Source organism: Pseudophryne corroboree, chromosome 6, assembly GCF_028390025.1.
Source record: "Pseudophryne corroboree isolate aPseCor3 chromosome 6, aPseCor3.hap2, whole genome shotgun sequence".
Lineage (NCBI taxonomy): Eukaryota > Metazoa > Chordata > Amphibia > Anura > Myobatrachidae > Pseudophryne > Pseudophryne corroboree.
In genome coordinates, this window is record NC_086449.1 from 84,474,991 (window position 1) to 84,498,421 (window position 23,431).

Genomic DNA, 23,431 nt, shown 5'->3' on the forward strand with positions numbered 1-23,431 from the left:
GTAATAGGTATGTATTCTGCCAGTACATATAGCCAGCCCCAGTATTGCTTTTTTATCCAACCCAGAACTTTGATGGAATAAAGAGATGCCACCCAAAGGTCCTGATTGGGTTGGCTCCAGTCTTGCAGATGATAGCACATACAAATCCACAAAAATTGGGATTACCATTCACATCTGATACAATGTTTGGCCTTGTGCAGTGCAATGGATGTAAAGCATTTGTTTGGAAAGAGGCAGCGTGGAGACTCAGCTGCTGTCCAATCTGTGAGCAATTTTCTCTGCTGAAGGAGGAGATAGCAAAACTGCATGCTGAGATTTGTAAGATGTCTGTGTCTTTGAAGCCTCCACTGCCTCAGAGAGCCACCAGAAGACATTCTGCCTGGACTACTGTGGGCTCTCAAGGGCAGAGGTTTCCAGAGGGACACAGACACCTCCCGCAAGCGGTGACACTGCAAAACTCGTATGCTACTCTTGCAGGGCTGGAAGATACAACTAATAGAGGCACTACAGAACAGGAGGATATGGGGACATCTACCAACCATAGGAACAGGAAATGGAACAGGAAAATTGAATCTCCAAAAAGGACTGCACTTCTTTTGGGAGATTCCATTATTAGAGGAATACATCTGGGAAATGCAAATGAAGTAGAGAAACAAGTAAGGTGCTTACCTGGAGCCACAGCTCCAAGGGATAAAGAGCGCATGCTAAGAATTGTGAAGGCAGCAAGAAAAGATGGGGAGGTGGATGTCATTGTCCACCTAGGGACAAATGACCTGGCAAATGCAGAACTCATGGCTGTAAAAGATGAATTTAGGAAGTTAGGGACTGCTCTGAAGCAGGTGGCAACCACTGTATCTTTTTCAGAAGTATTGCCAGTACACAGAGGGGAAGACAGAACTCATTGCATCAGAAACTTCAATGTTTGGCTAAGGACATGGTGCAATGAGGAGAGATTTGGATTTATAGGCCATAGTCACACCATCTGGCAAGATAGGAGCTTATACAAAAGTGACGGCCTGCACCCATCTTCAACGGGAACGAAAATACTAACTGAACAGTTTGGATGCTTCATCAAGAGCTATTTAAACTAACAAAGGGGGGCAGTGAACCAAATAGGAATAAAGAAATCTGCTCCCCCAACACAGAGGTATTGTTTCTGCAGGCAAAGGGAATAGGAAGCATATCCACAGCAACAGAAGATAATTCAGATCAAAACCAAATAAAAATAGGCAGAGAGAAGAACATAGCTAGGAACAGAAAAAGCACAAACAAAACTCTAAAAGCTATGTGTGCAAATGCTAGGAGCTTAGTAAATAAAATCCCAGAACTAACTGCAATAATGACAAGGGATGATCTAGACATTGTGGCAATTACAGAGTCATGGTACAATGAAAATCATGACTGGGATATAGCTATACCGGGATATACTTGTTTAGGAAGGACAGAATTGGAAAAATCGGGGGAGGGGTAGCAATGTATGTAAAAAATGCCATAAATACTACATTAATACAAAGTATTGAAGAAAAAACTGAGGCCCTTTGGGTGACCATAGAAACAGGGGAAAAGTTGATTATTCGTATTGGCGTGATATACAGGCCACCAGGTCAGGAAGAGGAACTTGACAAGAACCTATTGCAGGACATAACTAAAATGGCATTAAAAGGAGAGGTAATAATCATGGGAGACTTTAATCTTCCTGATGTAAACTGGGAGGTGTCTGTTGCTAGTTCCACTAGAAGTAGGAACATTTTAAATTCCCTTCAGGGAGCATCCCTCCACCAATTGGTGAGGGAGCCCACTCGGAAAGACGCAATATTAGACTTAATACTTACAAATGGAGACAGATTATCAGACGTAAAAGTGGGTGAAAACCTCGGATCCAGTGATCATCAAGCAGTATGGTTCAGCATTAAGACAGAGACTGACTCGTCCCATACAAAAACAAAGGTGTTGGATTTTAGGAAGGCTGATTTTGTAGGGATGGGAAAATGTGTAAGCGATTCTTTGGCAGAGTGGAGGAACTTGGAAACAGTGCAGGAGAGGTGGAAAACATTCAAATGTGCAATATTGAAGGCAACAGACCTTTGTATCAAAACTGTTAGGAAAAACACAAGGAAAAGGAAGCCAGTGTGGTTTGCAAAAGAAGTAGCAAATATTGTGAGAGCAAAAAAGATGGCTTTTAGGAAATATAAGCAGACACAAAATAATGAAGACAAAAAGATATATCTTGTTAGACAGAAGGAGACAAAGAAGGTAATCAGATGTGCAAAGGCACAAGCTGAGGAGAAAATGGCCCAGTCAGTGGGTAAAGGAGGCAAAACTTTTTTTAGGTATATAAGCGAAAAAAGAAAAACAAAAGGCGGAATTATAAAACTAAAGACGGACACTGGGAATCTTGTTGAGGGAGACAATTTAATAGCAGATCATCTTAATGATTATTTTTGCTCAGTATTTACTACTGAAAGAGAGGGGAAGGGGCCACAGTTAAGTTGCAGGGATATTCAGGAAAATGAAACAAGTACATTTACAGAGGAGAAGGTCCTAACAGAACTCTCAAAGCTGAAAGTGGACAAATCTATGGGGCCAGATGGGATACATCCAAGGATACTAAAAGAACTTAAAGAGGTGCTGGTAGCACCATTGACAGAATTATTCAACCAGTCATTAGCTACAGGAGAAATTCCAGGGGACTGGAAAAGAGCAAACGTAGTCCCACTGCACAAAAGTGGAAGCAAGGAAGAGGCAAACAACTACAGACCAGTGAGTCTTACATCAGTAGTAGGGAAATTGATGGAAACACTCTTAAAAGAAAGAGTTGTAGATCATCTCAAATCCGGCAATTTACTGGATCCCAAACAGCATGGATTCACTGGGGGAAGATCATGTCAAACAAATCTTATTGACTTTTTTGATTGCGTGACTAAAGTGATGGATAAAGGTGGAGCCATGGATATAGCTTATCTTGACTTTAGTAAGGCTTTTGACACAGTTCCACATCGCAGACTGCTAAATAAACTTGAAAGTTTGGGATTGGATATTAGGATTATTGAATGGATAAGATCTTGGTTGAAGGATAGAAAACAGAGAGTTGTGGTAAATGGAGTGCATTCACAGGAGGGAAATGTTACCAGTGGAGTACCCCAGGGATCTGTACTTGGACCAGTGCTTTTTAATATCTTTATTGGTGACATTGCAAATGGGATTAAAGGGAAAGTATGCCTTTTTGCAGATGACACAAAGGTATGCAACAGGGTAGACACACCAGGTGGGGTAAAACAAATGATTGAGGATCTAGGTAGACTAGAGGAATGGTCAAGAGTCTGGCAATTACAGTTTAATGCCAAAAAATGCAAAATCATGCACTTGGGTCTCAAAAATCCTAAAGCTAAATACAGTATTAATGGCACTATACTGGAAACTACTGAGGAGGAAAGGGATCTAGGAGTCACTATTTCAGATGACTTAAAGGCAGGTAAGCAATGTAACAAGGCAATGAGGAAGGCTAGTCAGATGCTTGGCTGCATTGGGAGAGGAATCAGCAGCAGAAAGAAAGAAGTAATAATGCCACTGTATAGGTCATTGGTACGGCCTCATCTAGAATACTGTATTCAGTTCTGGAGGCCATATCTTCAAAAGGATATTAATACATTAGAAACTGTACAAAGGAGGGCAACTAAAATGGTGCATGGCCTACATCACAAAACATACCCAGAAAGACTAAGAAATCTCAATATGTATAGTTTGGAGCAGAGAAGGGAAAGGGGGGACATGATAGAAACTTTCAAATATATGAAGGGTTTTAACAAAGTCCAGGAGGGAAACATTCTCCAAATGAAGAGAAGCAATAGGACACGAGGACATGCACTGAGACTGGAGGGGGGGAGGTTCAGGGGAAATTTGCGGAAAAATTATTTCACAGAAAGGGTAGTGGACAAGTGGAATAGCCTCCCATCAGAGGTGGTAGAGGCTAAGACAGTAGAGCAATTTAAACATGCATGGGATAGACATAAGGATATCCTTACAAAGAAATAAGGATCAAATAAGGTTAGTGATAAAAAAATAATATATAAAAAAAAAAGGGGCAGACTAGATGGGCCAAGTGGTTCTTATCTGCCGACAAATTCTATGAGTATTAAGCAATATATGAATGACTGCCCCTCCCATTTAGAATGTAAGCTCTCATGAGCAGGGCCCTCTTCCCTCTTGTGCTTTTCCTCTCTTACTTAAACCATCTTTGACGGCACCAAATCCTGTGGCTTTCTGCCACCCTGATACAGTGTTGTCCGCTGATGCAGCCATGTTTACATACCCTGTATACTTGTTTAACTGTAAGTCACTGTTTTCCTGATTTGCTTATTTGTCTATGTACTCTGTAATTGGGTGCTGCGGATCCCTTGTGGCACCATATAAACAAAGGATAATAATAATAATAATAACTGCTTCAATGTGACCTGATTAAGTAACTTAGATAATGCACATCTGCGTCTCCGCACAGGTCTGTCTCAGTAGCATAATGATGGGTAGAAAAGATAAGAGCAGGTCCAGATGGAGGATTTAACTTTTCTAAAAAGGATACAGGCATTTATTTAACCCAGTGCTGACTCCAGGAGAATGTAGAAAGGAGGTGGCTAAGGAATGAATTTAGGCCCCTATTCAGTAGCCGTCAATACTGATATGCGATCGCATTTTCCCGCTCAGTCTTGCACTGTGACCACACACACTGTGCATGCGCGAACTGGGGAACTGCGATTGCATCTCACTATGTGAGTGTCTCTGCCTGATTGACAAGCTGAGTCATTTGCAGGGTGGCAACGCAGCATTGCGGGGGCATGAACTTGGCGTAGGGCTGGTGATTCGACAGAAATGGGGGTGGGTTCAGGGCAGCTGCATAACATCACAGGCCATTGCAACCCAAAAAATGGCTGCCCTGCGTCTGCCTTCGCGAAGGTATGGGGGCTTCCACAAATCAGCAAGACGATCGTAATTATGTTGCGATCGCATCACTGCCGGATATTTGCATTCTGGACGGCCTTGCCCTGTGCTGGGTAGCCCCAATCATGCGATCGCAGCCAGTTGCAGTTTTGCTAAAATCGCAAAACTGCAACTGAAGCTGAATAAGGGCCCTCATTCCGAGTTGTTCGCTCGCAAGCTGCTTTTAGCAGCAGTGCACACGCTAAGCCGCCGCCTACTGGGAGTGAATCTTAGCTTATCAAAATTGCGAACGAAAGATTAGCAAAATTGCGAAAAGACACTTCTTAGCAGTTTCCGAGTAGCTCCACACTTACTCAGCATCTGCGATCAGTTCAGTCAGTTTCATTCCTGGTTTGACGTCACAAACACACCCAGCGTTCGCCCAGACACTCCTCCGTTTCTCCCGCGTTTTTCCCAGAAACGGCAGCGTTTTTTCGCACACACCCATAAAACGGCCAGTTTCCGCCCAGAAACACCCACTTCCTGTCAATCACATTACGATCACCAGAACGAAGAAAAAACCTCGTAATGCCGTGAGTAAAATACCTAACTGCATAGCAAATTTACTTGGCGCAGTCGCAGTGCGAACATTGCGCATGTGCAATTAGCGGAAAATCGCTGCGATGCGAAGAAAATTACAGAGCGAACAACTCGGAATGACCACTAAGGTCCTTATCTCCTTTAAGCCTTAAACTGCAATTTCTGGATATAGGTGATGGTTTTTCTGTTCCCTTTAAATGTGGCTAAAAACCTCACACCTTTTATGTTGTATTCCCTTAATTTATGAACTAAAAAAGACTAACGCCCGAACAGGGACTTGAACCCTGGACCCTCAGATTAAAAGTCTGATGCTCTACCGACTGAGCTATCCGGGCTCTGCTTTTTCATTCCAAAAATAACCACCAGGTGCTGGAAAACGCCCATAACATTCTTTTGCATTTTATTACCACATTTAAGGGATTTAACTTAAGTTTTTGTTCCTGTTTCTTTGTGATAGCTTGCAATTGTTTATCAGACATGAATAATGTATCCAGCCACTAGGTGGCATTATGACAGGTTTATATTTATTTGCATTTATTTCAACAGTCAGGAGCTGATACTAGATTGAGTGTGTAGGTGCCAGGATGCGGCCATATTGTTAGAAAGAGGGGACTATTCCCTAAAATGACTAAAATGAGGGTGTCCCTGAGAGTTTATTAAAGCCAGTATGGAATAAATGTCCTCACATTACTGAACTTTATAATGGTTTCTGCAGTGAATTGGTTATCTCTTGCGATCACCATAGTATAACTCCTCTGGGGACTCTACTATTTCAAACAAGGGTACCCCCTAAGTCTGTGGGTAGCAGGTGGGGGGAAATAGAGAAGCTATTTCCTGGCATGTGAGAATGAATGCAGGCGTGTTGACCTGGAAGGGGCGTGGTCAGGGCCGGCTCCAGGCCTACTAGCACCCTGAGCGAAAACATGTAAAAGCGCCCCCCCCCCATGCGCGCGCCTTCGTCGCGCGCGCTCCAGGGAAAGTGGGTGTGGCCTCTTGGAAAGTGGGCATGGCCTCATAACTTCATATTAGTAGACTATAAATAAATATGTTTTCACACCCCCTCTACGCACAATAGCAGCCTTACACATAACAGCCACAGTAGTGTTCCTTACACACAATGTCTCCAGTATAGTGCCAGATACACAATGTGCAGTGCCAGATAGACATGATAAGCCCCCCAGCAGTGCCAGCTACACACAATATGCCCCCCAGCAGTGCCAGCTACACGATAGTGTTCACTTTTTAGGGCAGGGAGGGCACATTTTTAAGTTAGGAGGGCAAAATGATGTACATACTGTAATTCTTGTTGCTCATCTACCTATATGGGAAAGTATGGACAGTGCAGCAAAAATTTAGGGGCGTTGCTTCGTGGGGAAGGTGCGTGGCCACATAATAGTGGCAATTCGCATTACACCACACAGTAGTGCAGTTAATACACACTGCACCAGGTACAACCTCCTAGACACTTTGCGCCAGGCAGAGCACGTTAGGCACTTTGCGCCAGGCAGAGCACGTTAGACACTTTGCGCCAGGCAGAGCACGTTAGACACTTTGCGCCAGGCAGAGCACGTTAGGCACTTTGCGCCAGGCAGAGCACGTTAGACACTTTACGCCAGGCAGAGCACGTTAGACACATTGCCTAGCCACAGACGCCTAGCGGGAACACTACATGATATGCTCCCCAGCCGTGCCAGCTACACATGACATGCCCCCCAGCAGTGCCAGCAACACATGACATGCCCCCCAGCAATGCCAGATACATAAATGGCCACACAGTGCGAGATATGTAGATACAGAAAAGCCCCCACACTGCTAGATAAATGCCCCCACAGTGCCAGATACAGAAATGCCCCCACAGTGCTAGATAAATGCCCCCACAGTGCCAGATAAATGCCCCCACAGTGCCAGATATGACCCCACAGTGCTACATAAATGACCCCACAGTGCCAGATAAATGCCCCCACAGTGCCAGATAAATGCCCCCACAGTGCCAGATAAATGTCCCCACAGTGCCAGATAAATGCCCCCACAGTGCCAGATATGACCCCACAGTGCCAGATATGACCCCACAGTGCTACATAAATGCCCCCAGTGCCAGATAAATGCCCCCACAGTGCCAAATAAATGCCCCCACAGTGCCAGATAAATGCCCCCACAGTGCTACATAAATGCCCCCAGTGCCAGATAAATGCCCCCACAGTGCCAGATAAATGCCCCCACAGTGCCAGATATGCCCCCAGTGTCAGATATGCCCCACAGTGCCAGATACGCCCCAAGTGCCAGATACGCCCCAAGTGCCAGATATGCCCCAAGTGCCAGATACACCTGCCCCACAGTGCCAGATATGCCCCCGATTGTCAGATATGCCCCCAGTGTCAGATATGCCTCCAGTGCTAGATACACCTACCCCACAGTGCCAGATATGCCCCCAGTGCCAGATACACATGCCCCACAGTGCCAGATATGCCCCCAGTGTCAGATATGCCCCAAGTGCCAGATACACCCCAAGTGCCAGATATGCCCTCAGTGCCAGATACACCTGCCCCACAGTGCCAGATATGCCCCCCCGAGTGCCAGATATGCCCCCAGTGTCAGATATGCCTCCAGTGCTAGATACACTTGCCCCAGTGTCAGATATGCCCTCAGTGCCAGATATGCCCCCAGTGCCAGATATACATGCCCCACAGTGCCAGATACACATGCCCCAGTGCCAGATATGCCCCCAGTGTCAGATACACCGGCCCCACAGTGCTAGATATCCCCCTAGCGCCAGATACACCTGCCCCACAGTGTCAGATATGCCCCCAGTGTCAGATATGCCCCACAGTGTCAGATATGCCCCAAGTGCCAGATACACCCCAAGTGCCAGATACACCTGCCCCACAGTGCCAGATATGCCCCCCAGTGCCAGATATGCCCCCAGTGTCAGATATGCCTCCAGTGCCAGATACACTTGCCCCAGTGTCAGATATGCCTCCAGTGCCAGATACATCTGCCCTATAGTGCCAGCTATGCCCCCAGTGCCAGATACACTTGCCCCACAGTGTCAGATATGCCCCAGGCGCCAGATGTGTCCCAAGTGCCAGATACACCCCCGCCCCGTGCTGCTCACCGCGCTGCTGTTACTGCCGATGGTTCGCTTGGGCGGGGAGGAGGAGGAAGCGGAGGCGGCTGCTGCTTCTGCTGTGTGAGGACGGGGAGGAGAGCGCAGCGTGCGCCTCTTCTTCCCCTATCTCCGGCGGGTGGGCACACAGTTTAGCACTGGAAACTCACCGCGCGCTGTGCGGCGCCAGCACCTGAAGCCACGCGCACGCACACTGAGTAATTTTACATAGTCCCGCCCACAGCACAGAGGCAGCCACTGACTGCTGGCTGGGAGTGGGACTAGGAGGCGGCCCGGGGACAATGGTCAATTGTCATTTGCTCCCATACATTTCCAGATTTTTGTTCCAACCAGAGAGATTGGACAGATAATCTTTAAGTGTGTAGGGCACTTAAGTGTGTTAATGTGTCCTGCCACCATGTGGTGATACTATAACATTACAAGGATAAGAATTTTATTCTCTTGCCACTACCTGCAACGTTTATAAATGAGGCAGTCTATACCTGACACCGATAAAACCTACACTACCAATTCTGGATTTATCTGTAATTTGTTTAATAGAGGCATTTATTTTTTTTATTCCTTAAATCAGAGACTTTCAACGCCGATCCTACAGAACCCCCATCAGATCATGTTTTCTTGATTTCTTCAATCATACATAACGTCTATTTTCCTGAATTGTCCCACTTAACAGGAAACCTTGAAAACATGGGCATTTGTGAGCACTTGAGGATTGAGAACTGCTGCCCTAAATTAAAAGTTTACGCCCGAACAGGGACTTGAACCCTGGACCCTCAGATTAAAAGTCTGATGCTCTGCCAATTGAGCTATCCGGGCTCTGAGTGTTGCATCATATTTTCAAGAATTAACTTCTTCAACCTGGGTATGCTGTTTCCCCATGAATAAGGTAAAAATAAGTATCACTGCTATTTAAGAATGGTGATGCAGGAGACATTGATGATCTGTTGCATTCTGCAAAATAAAGCTAGCAGCAGCCGTTGCCTTCATACTAAATGGAGACTATGGTATGCTGTAATTTAACAAAACAAACTTTCAGGTTTTCAGAGTATGTCTCCACTAGATAATGCAATACTAACAAACAACTGTCCTTTCCGGGAGACACTGGAGAGAAGATGCAGGTATGCAGACATTAGGAAGGACTAATCACTTCAAGTCTCGCTTCTCATGGCAAAATGCCACAATTGCACATATTTCAATAGGGGGAGGACTAAAAGGACTGTAAAATTATGTCACTAGCAGGGTCATCTTTACAGCAGCACTGTCGTTTCTATAATGGGTGCAGTGTGTGTGGTGCACACGGGCCCCCACCGCACCCATTTTTTTTTAATACTCACCCCTCTGGAGTCCAGCGTCGACGTCACCAGCGCTGTTAAAAACCCTGTGAAAATGGTGCAGCGGCCATTTTCACGGAGTTCTGCTCATGCGCAGTAGAGAAATCACTAGGAAAATGGCTGCCACGCCATTTTTCTGGAGATCTGCACATGCGCAGTAGAGTCTGAGCCCTCTAGTGCTCAGACTCTACAGTGCTCCTGCAGAGAGAGGGGGCCCGTATGGAGGAGGCAGTACACGGGCCTCCTCCTCCTCTCTTAAAGCACCCCTAAACAGCAGTGTAGGCCCCTATAATGCAGGAGCGAGCAATCTCTTCCTAACCAACACCGATATGTTACTAATAAAATACTCTACAGCTGGATACTAAACACCACCGTTCAACCTTTATCTGACCCTTCCTATCATGCAAAGAGGAATCCCCATGTCCACGAACCGTTTACACTAAACATACTTGCTGACATTGTTAAGAGGAATATAATCTACAAAACACACTATTTTGGTTAAATATGTTATAAACGAGTCGCCCGCTACAAGCTCACAAACTCTACCGTAAATACGCATATCACGCGCGTAATCGCCGGAGCGATTTTACGCAAATTGCGGACATGTGCACGCACGGCAGACTGGGTGCACGCGCAGCGGGCATGTGCATGGGGTTAGTACAAGGCATGTGAATCATTATATTTTTCGACTTTGACAGTCCACCCTTTGGCAGTCAACAATAACTGCCACTATCTAAATAATCAAACAGAAAAATATACAATTCAATGAAATACCTATAAATGATTGGGTAAAGGGAGGAGAGGAGAAGGTGGGAAATGTATGTCCTAGTGAGATAGTAAAAGCATGTATGTATAGAATCCATGTCTGAGGGGCATGTATCATCGTGCCGTACATGTTTTAAATAAGCTTCGAGGTATTGCGAAGTATACATTGAATCCTTCTTATCCCGTATTAAGGGTCTGTGGATGGGCTGTCAAACTCTACCGAGCTCTTTTCGGCTTTTGGTTACAACAAATGGGGGAGCACATTTAGTTGATGATACATGAGGGGGGAACCATATGTGGATGCTAATATGTGAAAGTCACCTGTCGACTATGTGTGGTACTACCTGGAGGTTGTAGAGATGAAGGTAAGAAACATGTATTATAAATGCAGTTCTGTGATTATGTATGTGATCGTCCTTGGGCATCTGTTGGAGTCGTGTTGATGTCTTGTCCGGGTTGCTGTATCTTTGCTGTAAATGGCAAGCAAAGCTCTTCAAGTGTCCATAAAATTTACAGTCTCTAAAAGCTCATTAGGTGTCTGTGACACAGTTCATCAGTGGTCTGTATAAAGGGTCATCAAATTCTTCTTCAAAGTGGATGTCTTTGTACCTTGGAGAAAAACAAAGGAGAAACGGGTGAAAGAAACGGGCCGTGGAATCACGTCTTATCACAACATTGTCTCGATTGATGGGTCATAAATTAAACTAGTTGTTGTTACAATGCCCTCGCTCCTCAAACTCATCAATTTGGTACTACGCTTGCAATTCATTAAAATCCGAACACATCTGAATATCATACCAATCATTATGACAACTCCTAGGATACATAAGAGGAACTTCCCTACAGTAACGATAACATTCTCCTAAACCTGAGAACCAATTACGTGGGTTCAACCATGATACCCAGCCGGTTAGTTCATTACCCACAGAAGCAAGGGTAAGGTTATGCCTCCTTCGGAACTCCCACTTCAATTGCAAGATATCGTCCATCTTTTGATCTATGACCTCTGTTGGGTCCTCAGTGCTGTTTCTGATATACGTACAACATTTCACACCATACTGAGTTGCTAGGGTGACACAATACCCTCCTGTCACTGCTGTGATGTAATTTAGAACCATCCTGTGCTGGATCAGTTCCGTTTTGTAAGCTTGCAATTCTCTCCCGGTATACCTGAAGGTGTCATCATACATCTCGGTGATATTGTCTATCAGGTTCGCTAGCGCAGTTATATACCTATAATTTATAACTCCTCTGGCGGTACGGGTGACATCTAACGCAGGTAGGAATTGAATCCCAGTGGATTCGTGGATCAAATCAGAGGCTGCATGCTCTGTCCTATCTATAAGGTGTCTCTTTACAATGTGTTCTAATGGGTGTGAGTGTAAGGAGCCTGAGCATTGCGGTAAACATCTTTCATCTTTTCATGCGTAATGGTCATTACTTCTGGCAATACTCTTCCAATGTAACACAATCCCTCTGAGTTTGGGGCAAGACACTTATACGCCTTCCTCCCACATATGAAATATGCATCATCAGGGAGGACATATGGGACAGAAAATGACATCACCATATTACAAACCTTCCAGGTGAAAAATCCTATCCCTAACTCTCTCATTTGTTTAGTACACGTATCAGGTTGTATGATATGCGCACAGTATCCTGGTGATACTTCTCCAACTCGCATGGGCCTACTTCCTAGAGTGTACCTATATTGAAAATATCTCCCACTATTGGCTATTTTGCGCATAAGCTCTGAATCTACGGGCATTCTATCGGCTGTGTGTGAAAATGCCATGGTTTGGTTGTTCCATGTCACTTCCCAATTTCCCGGCTTTCGGGGATTGGAAATGCTAAAACATATTAGGGACCTATCCACATGATATTGGTGGAGCTTCAAACTAGGAGGCCTAGAAATATTAAATTTCTTGTCCACCGGTCTCCCACCCCTTAATTCAAGTACTTCATCTATTGTTAAAGGGTATGGCACTAGTCCTGACTTTCTATGACCTTGAGGTACTTGTGAGCACACCCAGCATTCCGTTTGGTTTAAAACCTTACCCACTAATGAGTGATAGTCACTCAATGGATGACGGTCCATATTGATATTAATGCTGGACTGACATCTCTGGATGCACCCGTCCTCAGCTATGTTGTCACAATTCCTACAGATACAGTTCTCTTCAGCTAACAATCCTTCACAATGTCTATTAGTGTCATGGCTACCAGATCGTTTTCTGATACTCGCCTTTGCTCTGTGATTGTGTTGCTCTCGGAATTCTACAAATCCATCCTGGTCATCAGAACCCATTCCAGATCCTTTCTCGACCTCACTGGTACTCTCACCGAAACAGACTGCTCTGGTCAACAGGAAAACACGGACTGCAGTCTCTTGGGGCGAGTCCATCTTACAGGAGGAGAAAGAGAAAGTTGTAATGGGGGTACAGAAAATAATTGAAGGGGAAAAAAACTTGTTACGATAATTTGTCCTCTAGTCTTGTTGTTCTTCTTGCTCAGATGTCATCTCAAAGGTGCAGTCTCTCAGTCTTCCCAAAACGAACACTCCGGTGATACAATATTCTTTCCGAATCAGCGATCTTTCTGTAAGGACCATAAATCTTGCATTACCATTTGTCTAACTGATGTGTGACATACCATCCATAAAACATGAAAGAACAAAAAGAGAGAGAGAACAATAGAAAAAAAACATTGTCTGATTTCCGTTCACCATCAGGCTGTCACACCAACATGTCCATCGGTATCTCTGCACAGTCTCCCCCACCAGTATTTCCACTCTCCACCCTTTGTGTTTGGCCAGACACAACGATGCTGGTAAGATATACTGGGGTTGGGCAGACCTCTGAAAAGACCAAGTAGACATGTGACATTTGAGCTGTAGTTCTGCTGGTGAACGTCAGAGATGAAAAGGAAATATTTAAAGATAAATCACAGAGTTTACCTGGCCGCCCTTGTGTCTACAAGGAATGACCTACCAATTACATCGACTGTAACCTCAGGCTTACTATCAAGGCTAATAATCAACTTCACTGGCTGCAAATTACAGGTGCGGCCCACAATTTTTCCTATATGATCCCTGCTTACAATTACGTGCGTTATGTCATTGTCTAGGGGGTTTATATACCTTATGTGGGTCTCTAAACATACAATTCCGTGCATAATGCCCTTCCCTCTGGCAGTTATAACATTTTATCACATTCGATTTACCCACAGGGGTCTGGGGCTTAAGCTGGTGTGACTTCGTTGTCAGGGCCTGTCTACTTATTGTCATTTGCTTACCGCCCTGTGACTCCCTGTGTCTTATGATGTTCCGACCATGTTCAATAGCGGTCTCTCTCGAAGCAGCCACCGACATACCTTTCCAATTTGGTTGAGTGGTCTGTACCCTCGTTCTCAACACTTCCTTTAAACCATCCATTAATACAGAAGCAGTTAACTCTCTATACTCTACAATGTGAGGTGCAATTGTCTGTGCATAACATACAATACCGTACTTACCTGTGGGCACGACCTCACCTGACCCTCCGTAAGGGGGCTTGACTACTGCCTTTACCGATTGGGCCGTGCCCACCTGGGTGTCTTGTATAATGGCTGCTGGAAGGAGTGCCGACATCGTGCTGGGCTCACTTTCTTGTTTGTAATCCTGAGGGAAGTTTAACATGGGGTGCAACTTGCACGGGTTAGAATTTGTACATCAGTTTTACTCCTATCGTTATTACATTCATTACGTTTATTATTATTATTATTAATACATTTATTAAGTGCATTTTTATCATATACCAGTATGCCATTCTCTGTAGCCATGGTTTCTCCAGTTGCCATGTGTTTCCTGCTAAGGTGAGAACCGGCTGTGTAATTCCCTTTGTATCTCACCTTCCTGTTGCCATAACTGTAAACAATCATTATGTCTAATTCAGTGCTTCCCGGATTTTATTAGACATATCGTTCTCCTTAAATTTTGTAACACCTCAGGATTAAAACTGCCTACCCTGGGAAACTTCTCCCCATCGTTCACAGTCATACGTTCCCACTCATTGCATAAAACCTCTGCATGTGATCCATATTTTTCACACATTATATACCTGGCCGACCCAACTGGTCATGGTACTAAATCAACCTGAACCTTGGTTGATCGTCCCTTACTTGAGCAACTGGCCCCCATCTTTGCAGGAGTTGCCTTCAGCGAACCCTTACAAAAAACCAAGTTCCCCGAGGTAAGGCAATGGTGAAAGCTCAACGAGTGCCTTCACCCACTCTCACCCACGGTGGCCAATACACCCAAACACTGTCCGCAGCGCTGGCGTACCCAACCCAGGGCCCCTGTGTAACCTCTATTTACTGGGGCGTGTGGGGGTATGCTACCCTCCCCAGTAAGTATCAGTTGCTGGAGAATTCCTGAGTGATCAGCGAACCTCCCTTAAAATAAAAAAAACCTACACAAATCACGTTAGAGTGTACAAATAGCGTTTATGATCCCGCAAAGCGTACGCAAAATGCGTAATGGGTATCAAGGTAACCAACTAATGCACACAATTACGTGCGGTACAGTCGCACTGCGTATAAGTAACTATTACTTATCCGCCGCACGACCAGCGGAATCGGTTGTTTAGGCAGCGAAACCTTCAGCCGGAGCGTATTCTCAAAACGGGCCTATATGGGTACTACGCCAACCCCCCTGGGTTGCGCTCACTACTTCTGACCTTTCTTAAGTCAGGGTCTTCAGAGCTTCGTATAGGTACTTTTAACGGATTTCTGACTTTAGCGACCTTCTGGTCTGCTGTAACACTAATTGCTCCTTTTACCTTATTCACTGTTAACGTGAGATGGCCTTCTCCCACGCCACCACGTGATCACTTCACGGGTGTACTCCTACGAGACCTCGATTTTTCTCAAGGTTCACACCAAAAAAAAAAAAACTTTACTTGCATACGCACGCTCTTTCACTTCATATATACTTTGATTTTTCTGTACAGAAAATTTCTTTCATTCAGGTAACACAGGTTAATCCCAGAGGTAATGCAATGAGAGGAGGATCTTTTTTTTTTTTAAACTAGTTTTAGGAAACTGAAAGAAATTGTGCTATTATCTCGTGGCTTCCGTATCGCCTTACTAAAACAATGCTATCGTGTGATTTGTATTTAGTGGGCGTATCTGTACGCACGTTGCGTGATATACGCCACGTGTGTAGGCCTTTGCGTTGCATACGCTGTCTCGCACGTTGCCCGAGACACGTGTACACAGGCCGGATACGTCCACAGTAACACAAATAACACGCTTCTATAAATGCAAACGATATTTAACTATAATCGCTCACTTAACACTACACACAGTTTCCTCTGTATCAACCTTTACAACTAGACCAGGCTGTGTGCGTGCTTTACAATTACTCCCTTAAGTATTACTCTTTACTTTTAACTAAAAATAGCAACAAATTTTCTCAGCACGTTATCAATGCAAATGGCAAACAGAAAGGTAGATATGTGAAAGTACACAAATGAAAATACAGGTGTGTGCATGTGTTGCGTGCGCAATGTGCGCCAAACAGAAATTAAAACAGTTTTAAAAGACAATAGCTTAACGTTCTTACTTTTCGGTTCCGGATCCCACCAGCATCCCTACAAACCAAGCGGAGCAGACACTTATCTGATCAGCACTACCGTATCCCCAACCACAAACACGGATACAGGGGATACTACCTTCCCGCCCTTTGCTGATGGATAGTCTGCCTGGTTGCGCTTGGCTGCGGATATGAGGAGGACCGGACGATGCCCCCAATTGATAAAGTCAAATATTACCTATGAACATAAGCTATGTATTAATACCGGGGAGCAGTAATGGCCGCTAAACCACGTGCACGTGCTGCGCACTCTGCACGCTATTTGCGTGCAAAGAACCGTACGTAGTACGCACGTTGCGTACACACGCTGCGCTGAGTGTTCGGAATACACACAGCGAGTGCACACACAGTTGATAACCTTTAAACCTTTTAAATGAACACAGTAAGGGTATGCTTATACTGTAAACCTTGGCAATGTAATACCACAATGATGTAATGCTTAAACCTTTAACGGTGTGAATACGGTATGAGCGGTTAATACGCTAAGAGAGACCCTTTATGTTAAATGATGAATACACAAGACCTGTTAAGGTTCCAACACCTTCGTAGAAGATTCTTTTAGTATAAAAAGGGGAAAACAGTACAGCTTATACAATACAGACCTAACATCAATATCTAAACAGAATAATAAGAAATAAATGTGAACAATAGCGAACGATCGCAAACAGAACAAACAAAGAGAATAAATGGCAAAACACTAAGGATAACAAAATGGGAACGAATGGCGTACACAAAGATTAACAAAATGGCTACAGAGAACTTACACACGTGGGAATGATTCGCAAGCGCGTCCTGGAAACCAGCCCTCAGCCTTCACTGGGAAAACCTTGCAGAGAGAGTGAGTGAGTGCTGGTCCAGCAATGGTGGTCTTTATATACACAGCATACAGTACATTACAATTGTCCCTACAATCTCATTGTTCAATGGACACAGGAATGTGTCTCTGCATTATAACAAAAGGTCATAGGTGGATTCGAACAGGTGGGCTGTGTCTATTTCCAACTGCTCAGGTGGGAGGTATCCTCAGGATTCCCGCCGCATGAATAATGAACAGCAAATACAGTAAATGTCTATAAATGACTTTTATACATAACTATACGCAGGAGCGAGCAATCTCTTCCTAACCAACACCGATATGTTACTAATAAAATACTCTACAGCTGGATACTAAACACCACCGTTCAACCTTTATCTGACCCTTCCTATCATGCAAAGAGGAATCCCCATGTCCACGAACCGTTTACACTAAACATACTTGCTGACATTGTTAAGGGGAATATTATCTACAAAACACACTATTTTGGTTAAATATGTTATAAACGAGTCGCCCGCTACAAGCTCACAAACTCTACCGTAAATACGCATATCACGCGCGTAATCGCCAGAGTGATTTTACGCAAATTGCGGACATGTGCACGCACGGCAGACTGGGTGCACGTGCAGCGGGCATGTGCATGGGGTTAGTACAAGGCATGTGAATCATGATATTTTTCGACTTTGACAAACCCTTTTCCAAATACACTAGACAACTATTTGTGCATTTATATGGGATTTACTAAATTGTAGTATGGATGGTGGGTTTTGTATATACTGTAAATATGAACTAAACGTAAACGCTCAAACAGGGACTTGAACCCTGGACCCTCAGATTAAAAGTCTGATGCTCTACCGACTGAGCTATCCGGGCTCTGAGGCACTATTGAAAAGCAAAAAACAGCTGTCGGAAGGTGTCCATTTCTGTGCTATAATATCGTCTTTCATTAGCCTAATTTTCATAGTAAGTTTTTGGTTCTGGTTCCATCTGACAAGTAGTGTATGGACTGGTTTTAAGGGCCCTACACACTTAAAGATTATCTGTCCAATCTGTCTGATTGGAAAGAAAATCTGTCAATGTCTGGGAGCAAATGACAATCAACCATTTTCTCCCAAATTCCAGAAAATGGACAGAAATGGTTGTTAAGATCAATTGTTGTAACAAAACAAACTTAACCAATTTGTTTGAAAGTCCATTTTTGTCTGTTGTCCAGTGTTTGAGAGCAAATGGTCAATTGTCATTTGCTCCCATACATTACAAGATTTTTGTTCCAACCAGAAAGATTGGACAGATCATCTTTAAGTGTGTAGAGCACTTAAGTGTGTTAGTGTGTCCTGCCACCATGTGGTGATACTATAGCATTACAAGGATAAGAATTGTATTCTCTTGCCACTACCTGCAACGTTTATAAATGAGGCAGTCTATACCTGACACCGATAAAACCTACACTACCAATTCTGGATTTATCTGTAATTTGTTTAATAGAGGCATTTATTTTTTTATTCCTTAAATCAGAGACTTTCAACGCCGATCCTCCAGAACCCCCATCAGATCATGTTTTCTTGATTTCTTCAATCATACATAACGTCTATTTTCCTGAATTGTCCCACTTAACAGGAAACCTTGAAAACATGGGCATTTGTGAGCACTTGAGGATTGAGAACTGCTACCCTAAATTAAAAGTTTACGCCCGAACAGGGACTTGAACCCTGGACCCTCAGATTAAAAGTCTGATGCTCTGCCAATTGAGCTATCCGGGCTCTGAGTGTTGCATCATATTTTCAAGAATTAACTTCTTCAACCTGGGTATGCTGTTTCCCCATGAATAAGGTAAAAATAAGTATCACCGCTATTTAAGAATGGTGATGCAGGAGACATTGATGATCTGTTGCATTCTGCAAAATAAAGCTAGCAGCAGCCGTTGCCTTCATACTAAATGGAGACTATGGTATGCTGTAATTTAACAAAACAAACTTTCAGGTTTACAGAGTATGCCTCCACTAGATAATGCAATACTAACAAACAACTGTCCTTTCCGGGAGACACTGGAGAGAAGATGCAGGTATGCAGACATTAGGAAGGACTAATCACTTCAAGTCCCGCTTCTCATGGCAAAATGCCACAATTGCACATATTTCAATAGGGGGAGGACTAAAAGGACTGTAAAATTATGTCACTAGCAGGGTCATCTTTACAGCAGCACTGTCTATAATGGGTGCAGTGTGTGTGGTGCACACGGGCCCCCACTGCACCCATTTTTTTTAATACTCACCCCTCTGGAGTCCAGCGTCGACGTCACCAGCGCTGTTAAAAACCCTGTGAAAATGGTACAGCGGCCATTTTCACGGAGTTCTGCTCATGCGCAGTAGAGAAATCACTAGGAAAATGGCTGCCACACCATTTTTCTGGAGATCTGCACATGCGCAGTAGAGTCTGAGCCTCTAGTGCTCAGACTCTACAGTGCTCCTGCAGAGAGGAGGGGGCCCGTATGGAGGAGGCAGTACACGGGCCTCCTCCTTTCTTAAAGCACCCCTAAACAGCAGTGTAGGCCCCTATAATGCAGGAGCGAGCAATCTCTTCCTAACCAACACCGATATGTTACTAATAAAATACTCTACAGCTGGATACTAAACACCACCGTTCAACCTTTATCTGACCCTTCCTATCATGCAAAGAGGAATCCCCATGTCCACGAACCGTTTACACTAAACATACTTGCTGACATTGTTAAGGGGAATATAATCTACAAAACACACTATTTTGGTTAAATATGTTATAAACGAGTCGCCCGCTACAAGCTCACAAACTCTACCGTAAATACGCATATCACGCGCGTAATCGCCGGAGCGATTTTACGCAAATTGCGGACATGTGCACGCACGGCAGACTGGGTGCACGTGCAGCGGCCATGTGCATGGGGTTAGTACAAGGCATGTGAATCATGATATTTTTCGACTTTGACAGTCCACCCTTTGGCAGTCAACAATAACTGCCACTATCTAAATAATCAAACAGAAAAATATACAATTCAATGAAATACCTATAAATGATTGGGTAGAGGGAGGAGAGGAGAAGGTGGGAAATGTATGTCCTAGTGAGATAGTAAAAGCATGTATGTATAGAATCCATGTCTGAGGGGCATGTATCATCGTGCCGTACATGTTTTAGATAAGCTTCGAGGTATTGCGAAGTATACATTGAATCCTTCTTATCCCGTATTAAGGGTCTGTGGATGGGCTGTCAAACTCTACCGAGCTCTTTTCGGCTTTTGGTAACAACAAATGGGGGAGCACATTTAGTTGATGATACATGAGGGGGGAACCATATGTGGATGCTAATATGTGAAAGTCACCTGTCGACTATGTGTGGTACTACCTGGAGGTTGTAGAGATGAAGGTAAGAAACATGTATTATAAATGCAGTTCTGTGATTATGTATGTGATCGTCCTTGGGCATTTGTTGGAGTCGTGTTGATGTCTTGTCCGGATTGCTGTATCTTTGCTATATTTTTGCTGTAAGTGGCAAGCAAAGCTCTTCAAGTGTCCATAAAATTTACAGTCTCTAAAAGCTCATTAGGTGTCTGTGACACAGTTCATCAGTGGTCTGTATAAAGGGTCATCAAATTCTTCTTCCAAGTGGATGTCTTTGTACCTTGGAGAAAAACAAAAGGAGAAACGGGTGAAAGAAACGGGCCGTGGAATCACGTCTTATCACAACATTGTCTCGATTGATGGGTCATAAATTAAACTAGTTGTTGTTACAATGCCCTCGCTCCTCAAACTCATCAATTTGGTAATACGCTTGCAATTCATTAAAATCCGAACACATCTGAATATCATACCAATCATTATGACAACTCCTAGGATACATAAGAGGAACTTCCCTACAGTAACGATAACATTTTGAGCCCATTCTCCTAAACCTGAGAACCAATTACGTGGGTTCAACCATGATACCCAGCCGGTTAGTTCATTACCCACAGAAGCAAGGGTAAGGTTATGCCTCCTTCGGAACTCCCACTTCAATTGCAAGATATCGTCCATCTTTTGATCTATGACCTCTGTTGGGTCCTCAGTGCTGTTTGTGACATACGTACAACATTTCACACCATACTGAGTTGCTAGGGTGACACAATACCCTCCTGTCACTGCTGTGATGTAATTTAGAACCATCCTGTGCTGGATCAGTTCGGTTTTGTAAGCTTGCAATTCTCTCCCGGTATACCAGAAGGTGTCATCATACATCTCGGTGATATTGTCTATCAGGTTCGCTAGCGCAGTTATATACCTATAATTTATAACTCCTCTGGCGGTACGGGTGACATCTAACGCGAGTAGGAATTGAATCCCAGTGGATTCGTGGATCAAATCAGAGGCTGCATGCTCTGTCCTATCTATAAGGTGTCTCTTTACAATGTGTTCTAATGGGTGTGAGTGTAAGGAGCCTGAGCATTGCGGTGAACATCTTTCATCTTTTCATGCGTAATGGTCATTACTTCTGGCAATACTCTTCCAACGTAACACAATCCCTCTGAGTTTGGGGCAAGACACTTATACGCCTTCCTCCCACATATGAAATATGCATCATCAGGGAGGACATATGGGACAGAAAATGACATCACCATATTACAAACCTTCCAGGTGAAAAATCCTATCCCTAACTCTCTCATTTGTTTAGTACACGTATCAGGTTGTATGATATGCGCACAGTATCCTGGTGATACTTCTCCAACTCGCATGGGCCTACTTCCTAGAGTGTACCTATATTGAAAAAATCTCCCACTATTGGCTATTTGGCGTATAAGCTCTGAATCTACGGGCATTCTATCGGCTGTGTGTGAAAATGCCATGGTTTGGTTGTTCCATGTCACTTCCCAATTTCCCGGCTTTCGGGGATTGGAAATGCTAAAACATATTAGGGACCTATCCACATGATATTGGTGGAGCTTCAAACTAGGAGGCCTAGAAATATTAAATTTCTTGTCCACCGGTCTCCCACCCCTTAATTCAAGTACCTCATCTATTGTTAAAGGGTATGGCACTAGTCCTGACTTTCTATGACCTTGAGGTACTTGTGAGCACACCCAGCATTCCGTTTGGTTTAAAACCTTACCCACTAATGAGTGATAGTCACTCAATGGATGACGGTCCATATTGATATTAATGCTGGACTGACATCTCTGGATGCACCCGTCCTCAGCTATGTTGTCACAATTCCTACAGATACAGTTCTCTTCAGCTAACAATCCTTCACAATGTCTATTAGTGTCATGTCTACCAGATCGTTTTCTGATACTCGCCTTTGCTCGGTGATTGTGTTGCTCTCGGAATTCTACAAATCCATCCTGGTCATCAGAACCCATTCCAGATCCTTTCTCGACCTCACTGGTACTCTCACCGAAACAGACTGCTCTGGTCAACAACAGGGTCAACAGGAAAACACGGACTGCAGTCTCTTGGGGCGAGTCCATCTTACAGGAGGAGAAAGAGAAAGTTGTAATGGGGGTACAGAAAATAATTGAAGGGGAAAAAAAAACTTGATACGATAATTTGTCCTCTAGTCTTGTTGTTCTTCTTGCTCAGATGTCATCTCAAAGGTGCCGTCTCTCAGTCTTCCCAAAACGAACACTCCGGTGATACAATATTCTTTCCGAATCAGCGATCTTTCTGTAAGGACCATAAATCTTGCATTACCATTTGTCTAACTGATGTGTGACATACCATCCGTAAAACATGAAAGAACAAAAAGAGAGAGAGAACAATAGAAAAAAAACATTGTCTGATTTCCGTTCACCATCAGGCTGTCACACCAACATGTCCATCGGTATCTCTGCACAGTCTCCCCCACCAGTATTTCCACTCTCCACCCTTTGTGTTTGGCCAGACACAACGATGCTGGTAAGATATACTGGGGTTGGGCAGACCTCTGAAAAGACCAAGTAGACATGTGACATTTGAGCTGTAGTTCTGCTGGTGAAAGTCAGAGATGAAAAGGAAATATTTAAAGATAAATCACAGAGTTTACCTGGCCGCCCTTGTGTATACAAGGAATGACCTACCAATTACATCGACTGTAACCTCAGGCTTACTATCAAGGCTAATAATCAACTTCACTGGCTGCAAATTACAGGTGCGGCCCACAATTTTTCCAATATGATCCCTGCTTACAATTACGTGCGTTATGTCATTGTCTAGGGGATTTTATATACCTTATGTGGGTCTCTAAACATACAATTCCATGCATAATGCCCTTCC

At 44.0% G+C, this 23,431-nt stretch overlaps 4 non-coding genes across 4 annotated transcripts; all 4 read right to left on the bottom strand.

Annotated features, from left to right (window-relative positions):
- Positions 1-5,773: 5,773 nt before the first annotated feature.
- TRNAK-UUU (transfer RNA lysine (anticodon UUU)) lies at positions 5,774-5,846 on the bottom strand. The gene has a single exon. It is a non-coding gene; the product is annotated as a tRNA-Lys (tRNA).
- A 3,532-nt stretch (positions 5,847-9,378) lies between these two features.
- Positions 9,379-9,451, bottom strand: TRNAK-UUU (transfer RNA lysine (anticodon UUU)). Its single transcript has one exon. It is a non-coding gene; the product is annotated as a tRNA-Lys (tRNA).
- An 8,526-nt stretch (positions 9,452-17,977) lies between these two features.
- On the bottom strand, positions 17,978-18,050 carry TRNAK-UUU (transfer RNA lysine (anticodon UUU)). The gene has a single exon. It is a non-coding gene; the product is annotated as a tRNA-Lys (tRNA).
- Positions 18,051-18,864: 814 nt separating this feature from the next.
- Positions 18,865-18,937, bottom strand: TRNAK-UUU (transfer RNA lysine (anticodon UUU)). Its single transcript has one exon. It is a non-coding gene; the product is annotated as a tRNA-Lys (tRNA).
- Positions 18,938-23,431: the final 4,494 nt, after the last annotated feature.